Source organism: Simochromis diagramma, unplaced genomic scaffold, assembly GCF_900408965.1.
Source record: "Simochromis diagramma unplaced genomic scaffold, fSimDia1.1 OVJJ01000165.1, whole genome shotgun sequence".
In the NCBI taxonomy this organism is placed as follows: domain Eukaryota; kingdom Metazoa; phylum Chordata; class Actinopteri; order Cichliformes; family Cichlidae; genus Simochromis; species Simochromis diagramma.
The window spans coordinates 3016067-3024479 of NW_024387467.1; the positions used below are offsets into that span (position 1 = coordinate 3016067).

Consider the following 8413-nt stretch of genomic DNA (forward strand, 5'->3'; position numbering starts at 1 on the left):
TAAATAGGTCTGCTTCGGGATGGCAAATGATTAGTAGCAGCTGGCGAAGTGATTAAGCACACATCTGACGACTCCAGCGCGGGACACTCCTCCCGGGTCAGCTGCCGTTCCGTGCCACAGTTCCCGGAAGTACATATTCCCACATCACAACAAAGAACACACACACACACTGGACGGAGAGGAGAAAACTGCACACAAAGTGTACACAAACACAACCCAAACTGGCAGAGAGGACCTTCTGGCCATGACAAAATGAGCAGATGAAACAACAGCCGAGGGAAAGATGTATTGTCTGGTAGTAGTAATGTTTTCTAAGTGGGTAGAAGCATTCCCCACAAAAAGTGCAGACAGCAGTGCTGTGGCAAAAGGCCTCCTGTCAAAAATCATTCTCGGGTGGGGTATCCCGGGGAAAATCACAAGTGACAGTGGCACTCACGTTGTGAACCAGGCATTAAAGAAAATCGGCGAGCGACTAGGTTTTATTGATCCCAGTTCTTTTATTCTTCTACTGGACAGAGAAGACGCGACTCAGTGTGGTCAAAGTATTTATAATCATTTTATTCAATCATTATCTTCCGGAAGAGAGATGTGCACAGTGCTAAGCATCAGCAGATCTGAAGAGCCGTCCTTGTGTGGCAGCACGAGGTGGGAATACAGTAAATACTCTTCACAGTTTAAAAGAAAACGCCACCCTGGGAATTTCACCCAGAGAATACTGGAAGTAACACTAATCACCAAGAAGGCAGTTAGGTTTGCTATACTCAGTACAGAGACGAGGTTCAATGATAAAACAGTTTGACAATTTATTAATAATTATTTAAAACAACATATAAAAGCACAATCATAAATATCAATGTACAAATATGCTTAAAAAAAGGTATTCAGAGCCGAGGCTTACCAGTGGAGGGGCAGGGATGCCACGCACAAACTCAAAAAAAGAAAAGAAAACACACCAATACACAACCGCAACACAAAATCACACACTCACACTAATAAACTAAACAAGGCAGGTGTGTAACACTCAAAGGATCCCACCACCAAGGCGCCCCAGTCTCCTCCACATCAGCCCTCCGCATCTGAATAAAAGAAACAAAGAAAATTTTAATATATTACAACAAAACTAATATGCAGCACTGGGGGATAACCCAACTGCAGGACCACACTGGTGATCTGCAGCTAGAAAAAGGGCCTCCCACCAGTGGCGTAACAAAAATCCAAACTGCAAATCCAAACAACAGAAAAACAACATACAATCTAAATAAAACTTTAAAATCTGGAGCAGACGGAATCGCCGTATTGCTCCAATTTGCTGTCTGTCCGACTATAAGTTAATCATCCAGTCAATCAATGTGCACGCCAGCCGACTCCCGTAGCCGGCATGCATATGGCCGCTGTCCACGCCGGCGTCCATTTTAAAAGGCTGGCAGCAGCAGGAAAAGAAACCTCGCAACAGGAACAGATGGTAAAAGCAAAGCAGCAGCACTTCAGTTAGCGTAGCGTTGTGTAAAACTAAGGCCCACACTTCTGAGTAAACAGCGTCATGAATCATGAGCAGAGTGACTCATAGGAGGCTTCTACAGCTACGACCTAAAAACAATATCTGTTTACCACCAAGTAAGGTAATGTACACACTACAATGAGTAAACACCTACCAGCTGCGATGGAGGCTTCAGAAGGGTAACCCGCAGATGATCTCTGCAACACCAAGGGAAGTCAGGTGACCAAAAAGGAGATCATAGGTAAGCGATCCAGGAATGGTCAAATGGCCACTATTTATACTAGCGCCCCCCTAATGCACCAGGCTGAAAGTGGGTTGAACCGAGACATAACATTCATCCTGCCACACTTGGATCTGTTACATTTATAAATTTCAGCGTTCCTCATATAGCCCCCACTCCTCGTGTTATTTTGGTACTCTGTTCAGCTTACACGTCATACACAGTTTCGGTCAAAACAACTTCTTTACCTCTGCCCTTACTTAATGTGTATGTGTGTGTGTTGCTGCTCTGGTCTGCCTAGTTCCGCTTTTCCTGTCTGCACATCTGCATCCTGTTCTTAATACACTGCCTCTGCAGCTCTGCACAAGACTTCCTGATCTGCACAGTTTCCTGTTCTGCACAGTGTTTCAGTCTTGCTCAGCAAGCTATGACATTTGACACACTTTATGACTGAAAGATGGCCCGTTTTAATATACTGGCCGGCATAAAACAAAATAATCAGAAAATAAGCACTAAGAAAAGTACATTGATCCTAACAGTTTAAAATTGCAAACACCATTGTGCATATCACCCACAATCTGGAGGTGCTGTGGAGAGAATAAACGGCTCCCTAAAGTTCAAGCCGGTGAAGTGCTATGAAGAAACTGGCCCCACATGGCCAAAAGCACTTCCCCTACTGCTGATGTACGTGTGCATGTGGACCAGACCCCCAGCACACCTCAGCCCTTATGAGGTCTTGTATGGACGGCCTGCCAGAGTGGGGGCAGAATCCCTGAAATGGACCGGCATGTCCACAGATTTGTGCAACAGTGAAATGATTGTGTACTGTCAAAGTCTCTCTTTGACCCTCTCACAGGTACACCGAGCAGTAAAAGCAGCCCTGCCCAGACCAGCAGAAGGACCCCTGCACCCATTTAGACCAGGCGACTGGATACTGGTGAAGGATTTCAGGAGGAGACATTGGAAGGCAAAGTGGTGGCTGGGCCCATTCCAAGTCCTGCTGATCATACAAACAGCGGTGACTGTTGGAGAATGAACTACTTGGATCCACACAAGTCACTGCAAGCTGTTTGCAGGAGAGCCACCAGAAGAAGAAGACCAACCTAATAAGACACACGGGGCAGAATAATCCCCGCACCTTATCAAGGTACTAGGCAGTCTACCCTCTACCTGGAGCAATGCGCCAGACTGAGAAGATTAACAGTTGAGCACCACACCAAGGATGCCCGTGCAGCAAAGAGAGCTGCTTGGGAGACGAGAGAGTGAGCACGATGGACACATTCAACAACACTACGTGAATTCAACCACCCAGCCTTTCAGTTTTGATCTGTGCGATGCAACAGATTGTGAAGGCCACAAGGGAAAGTGAGTGTCCCAAATTTCACCACAGGCTGAAGAATATATTAAATATAGTGAGAGTGAGGATGACTGTGATGAGTGAAATCCTTTTCCTGACGCTGTAAGAATGATGCATATTGCGAAACCTCTCCAGGTTCGCAATGTTGCTGATGCGATTCGCAGAATCTTAGGAAGAGAAATCCCTGTTATTAGTGATTGGCAAGTAATCAAGAGGATGGGAATTGTATTGGGATTTCTCTTTAATGTATTGTCTTGATGAAAATGCTTTGATGTCACTCAGTTTTAGTGTGTATGGTTCACACCTTATTCACGCTGGGTAACAGATCGTGGGAGCCTGGTGAGCGTCTCTTGGGAAATGGAAGTGCACACAGGAAGGTTTGACACTTGTGTAATTGTAAGTGGGGGAAATTCTCACAGGTGATCGAGGTTTTCTGTTTAGAGCCAAGCTGTGAACTACAACTGTAAAAGCCTTTTGTTCCATAACTCTGTTTAAAAGGGACCTGAACTGTTTGTCAGAGACAGTCCGAAAGTCTTTTTCCATGGGCTCTCCGAACTGCTCCGAGGCAGTGGCTGAAGCGAAAAGCTTTCTACTTGGCCTATAGAGATTGAAAATGTGACGTCATTCCGAGGTAAAACCGCAAAGGATTCTGGGAACCCGTGGTAAAAGGTAATAGCGCACGCAGGCTTTCAATTGAAATCAGTTACACAGCGATAAAAAGAAACACAAAAAATGGCAAGAAGCTGTTGTATTATTAACTGCAATAGCCGGTCGCATGACAGCCACGGGAAGCTGATGGGTAAAGAGATCGGTTGTTATCAGATTACATCGTTGAAGAGAAATTGTTCGAGCCATGTTTCCGAAGTAACAAAGAGCCGACGGATGGCCTGGATTGCAGCCATTCAAAGACCAAATATAACATCCCAGAACACTCCAGCTCACATGTCAGTCTGCTCCAAGCATTCCCACAAAGGTCAGAGTTTTGTAGTAGTTAATACGTCATTTTTCTTAACATAATTGGTTACAAGGGTTAGGAGGTGGGTTACGGCCCCGTCCCCCCTGGGGAGGACCGAGGTATGCGCGGTCCTTCCCTCCTGGGCCCCTCCCTTCCCGGTCCCAAGAAGACCAGTCCTGGTCCTGAGATTGGGGTCGAGAAGTATTGGTCCGCACACGGGGGTTAGGGTTAGGGGTCAGGGGTTTGGGGTTAGGACGTGGGTTACGGCCCCGTCCTCCCTGGGGAGGGTTAGGGGGGGTTAGGGTTAGGGGTTAGGGTTAGAGTTAGGTTAGGGTTAGGGTGTTGAAAAAAGATCAGGGAACCAGCAATCGCCGGTTCCCTGAGATGCACTCTCCACCGTGGGACAGGATGGTGGTACCCCTGCCCCAGTTCAAAAAATTGCCCATCTTGGGTTTATGCGCATCTACTGAGCTCTTCGCGACGTTTCGGCGTTTCTTCGCCTTCTTCAGGCCGAGCTCAGTGTGTCTGTGTTGTGTGCCGTCTTGGCTTTTATACTGTTGCTTTGCTCCTCCCACTTCTTGGGTTCTTTCTTTTTCTTTTTACGTGACTTGTCTTTTCACTTTGCTTTCTGTGTTTCTTTTTCTCTATTTGTTTCCCTTCTTGGGTTCTCTCTTTTTCTTTTTCCTTGACTTGTTTTCTCTTTTTCTTACACTTCTTTTTCTCTATTTGTTTTCTTTTATATCTTTGTTTGTCTCACTGTTGTTGTCTTTGTTTACACTTGTTTTTCTCTTTGTTTTCTTTCAACACTTTGTTTATATTTGTCTTTTAATCGCACCCCCTGTCTTTTTTGACATCCCGTCCTTTGTTCACTCTATTTGTGTTTATGACACCCCCTTCCTTTAAATCCTTTCCGTTATCTGGTGTACGTTATTCTTTGTTTTTCTCTTATTTTCTGGCTTTGTTTCTTTCTACGTGACTTTCTTGTCTTTGTACTTGTGTTTTTTTCTTGACATTCTTGTCTTTTCTTCTCTTTGTTTTGCATTTCTTTGGTTTTTAAGGTTTCCCTCTGGTTAGGGTTAGGATTGTTGGACAGGGCAGGGGCACCTCCCATCCCACGAGGACCTGGCTGGATAGGGTGTTGAAAAAAGATCAGGGAACCAGCAATCGCCGGTTCCCTGAGATGCACTCTCCACTGTGGGACAGGATGGTGGTACCCCTGCCCCAGTTCAAAAAATTGCCCATCTTGGGTTTATGCGCATCTACTGAGCTCTTCGCGACGTTTCGGCGTTTCTTCGCATGACAGAATGTCTGAACATGTGTTTTTTACATGAATATAATGTTAAGCACCAACACTTAACAAAAGAATCACACAGTTCCCTAAAAAATTAACAAGACACAACGATGTCTCAATGCATGCTCAATCACCCAGGTAAGGAAATCCCAACAAGTTTATTCTGTTCATCTAGATCATAGGTGTCAAACTCTGGCCAGCGTAATACCAAATTACTATTACAGCTGGCCCGCCGGTCTTATACAGCGTATGTACTGCTAATACTACAAATCCTAGAATGCTCTGTTGGCGTTTTGGCGCATCAGTCAGGACAGGACCCATTAACACCCTCTCCTCTGTTGACTGTAGTCATAGCAACCGTGCGAATACTGCCGCGCTACCTCTCCCAAAATGGCGAAAAGAAAGAACGAAAACAGGAGCTTTCTGGACAGGTGGGAGACAGAATATCTGTTTACCTATGTAAAAGACAGACCTGTTTGTCTTGCATGTGGAGCTCATGTGGCTATAATCAAGGAGTACAACATTAGACGACACTATGAAACGAAACACCAAGAGAAGTACAAGGACCTGGACATGACTCAAAGGCGCCGGAAAGCAGAAGAGATGAAAAGAAGTTTTGTTTCACAACAGACTATGTTCAAAAAAGCCATATCACAAAGTGAGGCTGCTGTAAAGGCTAGTTTTGTTGTGGCAGCAGAGATCGCAAAATCAGCCCGGCCCTTCAGTGAGGGAGAGTTTGTGAAAAGTTGTATGATGAAAGTTTGCGACGTTGTGTGCCCAGAGAAAGAGCAAGCCTTTTCAAATGTTAGCCTGAGCAAAAACACAGTAGCTGATCGCACACGTGAACTTGCCAACAATCTAAATAACCAGCTGATGGAGAAGGGAAACAGTTTCGTTGCATTCTCCCTCGCTGTGGATGAGAGCAGCGACGCCTCTGATACTGCCCAGCTTTCAGTCTTCATGTGGACTCAACTCTCTGTGTTACGGAAGAACTTTTAGGATTAAATTCAATGCATGGCACAACCACAGGGAAGGAAATATTTGAAGAGGTTTCCAAATGTCTAACTGAAATGAAGTTGCCATGGGAAAAACTTGTGGGGTTAAGGACAGATGGTGCACCAGCGATGTGTGGTCAAAGAAGCGGACTGGTGGGCAGGGTACGGGAGAAGATGCGAGCGGAGAACTGTGCAGGTGAGCTGACTGTTTATCACTGCATCATACATCAAGAATCACTTTGTGGCAAAGCCCTAAAGATGGAACATGTTATGACCGCAGTAACACGAGTAGTTAACTTTATAAGAGCCAAAGGTCTGAATCACCGCCAATTCAAATCTTTTTTTGAGGAGTGTGGTTTGGAATACGCAGACGTGCCATATCACACAGAGGTGAGATGGTTAAGTCGAGGAAAAGTACTGAACAGGTATTTCGAACTACGCGAGGAAATATTTCAGTTTCTGGAAAGCAAAGGGCAAGACACAGCTGAGCTCAGGGAGCAAGAGTTTCTGTGTGAGCTGGTCTTTATGTGTGATATCACGAGCCATCTCGATGCGCTGAACCTGCAGCTTCAGGGATGGGGGCGTATCATCACAGATATGTATGCTGCAGTGAGGGCTTTTAAAACTAAATTGTGCCTGTGGCAGAATCAGATGCTACAAGGAAACCTGGACCATTTTCCCTGCTGCCACACGATGAACATGCAGATCTCTACTGCTGTGTTCCCATGTGTACAGTTTGCTGAAAAACTCTGTGTACTCAGTACTGAGTTTACCCGGCGGTTTGCCGACTTTGACGCCCAGAAATGTCGATTTGAACTGCTCAGTAATCCTTTTGCAGTTGACGTGGCAAAAGCACCAACAAACCTCCAAATGGAGCTGATTGAACTCCAGTGTAGTGACACGCTGAAATCAAAGTATGATGCTGTGGGTGCTTCACAATTTCCACATTTCATCCCTGACACAATGCCTGGGCTCCGCACCCACACTGCTCAGATGCTCTCCATGTTCGGCAGCACTTACCTATGTGAGCAACTATTCTCCTCAATGAAGATGGCTAAAACATCTCACAGGAGACGTCTGACCGATGAACACCTTCACTCGATCCTGAGGATTTCCTCAGCTCAGAGGCTGAGCCCAGACATTGAGGAACTAACATCCAAGAAGAGATGCCAGGTATCTGGCTTGGACGCATCAGAGTAGATCAGTGTGTAGCAAACTGAGCTATAATTACCATTTTCTTTGTGCAATTTGTCTTGCTACTCCCAGATATGGGCTTGAATGGTTTCACGTTTAATGATATTTTTATTAGTTAAGTGGTTTATTATTGTTAATTTATTTTTACATTTATTATTAGCCTGGGGAAAAAGTTTACTGCTAAAATTTAATTCAGAAGGCTGCAAATACAATTTTTATTTAAGAAATGCATTCCAGTGATATGTTATTTAATTGGAATTTCAATTTTGCATGTGTGTAATATTAAGTTATATATTTTTATATAAGTTATATATCGTTCAGTATTAAGTGTTGCTTATTCCATATTCAGTTTTTCAGCAAAACTTATTTGAGTCTGTAAGAAAAGGTTCCTTGTTATATCTGGAGGAAGGTTTTTTTCAATAAATATTAATGTTAGCCCGCGGCTTTGTTCCAGTTTTGAATTTTGGCCCACTGTATATTGGAGTTTGACACCCCTGATCTAGATGCAGTGTTTTCAGTGGAAGAAATGTACGACAGACAACTCACTCAAGCAGAGAAAAACATCCTTGCTACAGGCTGAACTTTGCTGTGACACTGAGACAAACGCTGCTAGTGGAACTGATCACAGCCACAGAAACAGCAAAACAGATGTGAAAGCAGATGAACGTTTTGGCCTGTCTCAGCAATTCAAAGCACCTGGGTGAAAATCAAATCTAAGGGCGAACCACAATTCACAGATTAACTCGGTGGACCGACACATCAAACTCACCAGAGATCCAAAATGTTTTTGATCTAGCCTTGCACATTTCTGTGCTATAACCGGTTCCCTTGAGTCACCTTTAATTAGCCTCACAATGAGTCCTATAACCTTAACCTTTTACCCCCTAAGGGTGTGGGGGTGAG

The 8413-nt window shown here is 44.6% G+C and overlaps 1 pseudogene; it reads left to right on the forward strand.

The window, feature by feature from the left end:
- The first annotated feature begins 5576 nt into the window (after positions 1–5576).
- LOC120723403 lies at positions 5577–7516 on the forward strand (annotated as a pseudogene).
- Positions 7517–8413: the final 897 nt, after the last annotated feature.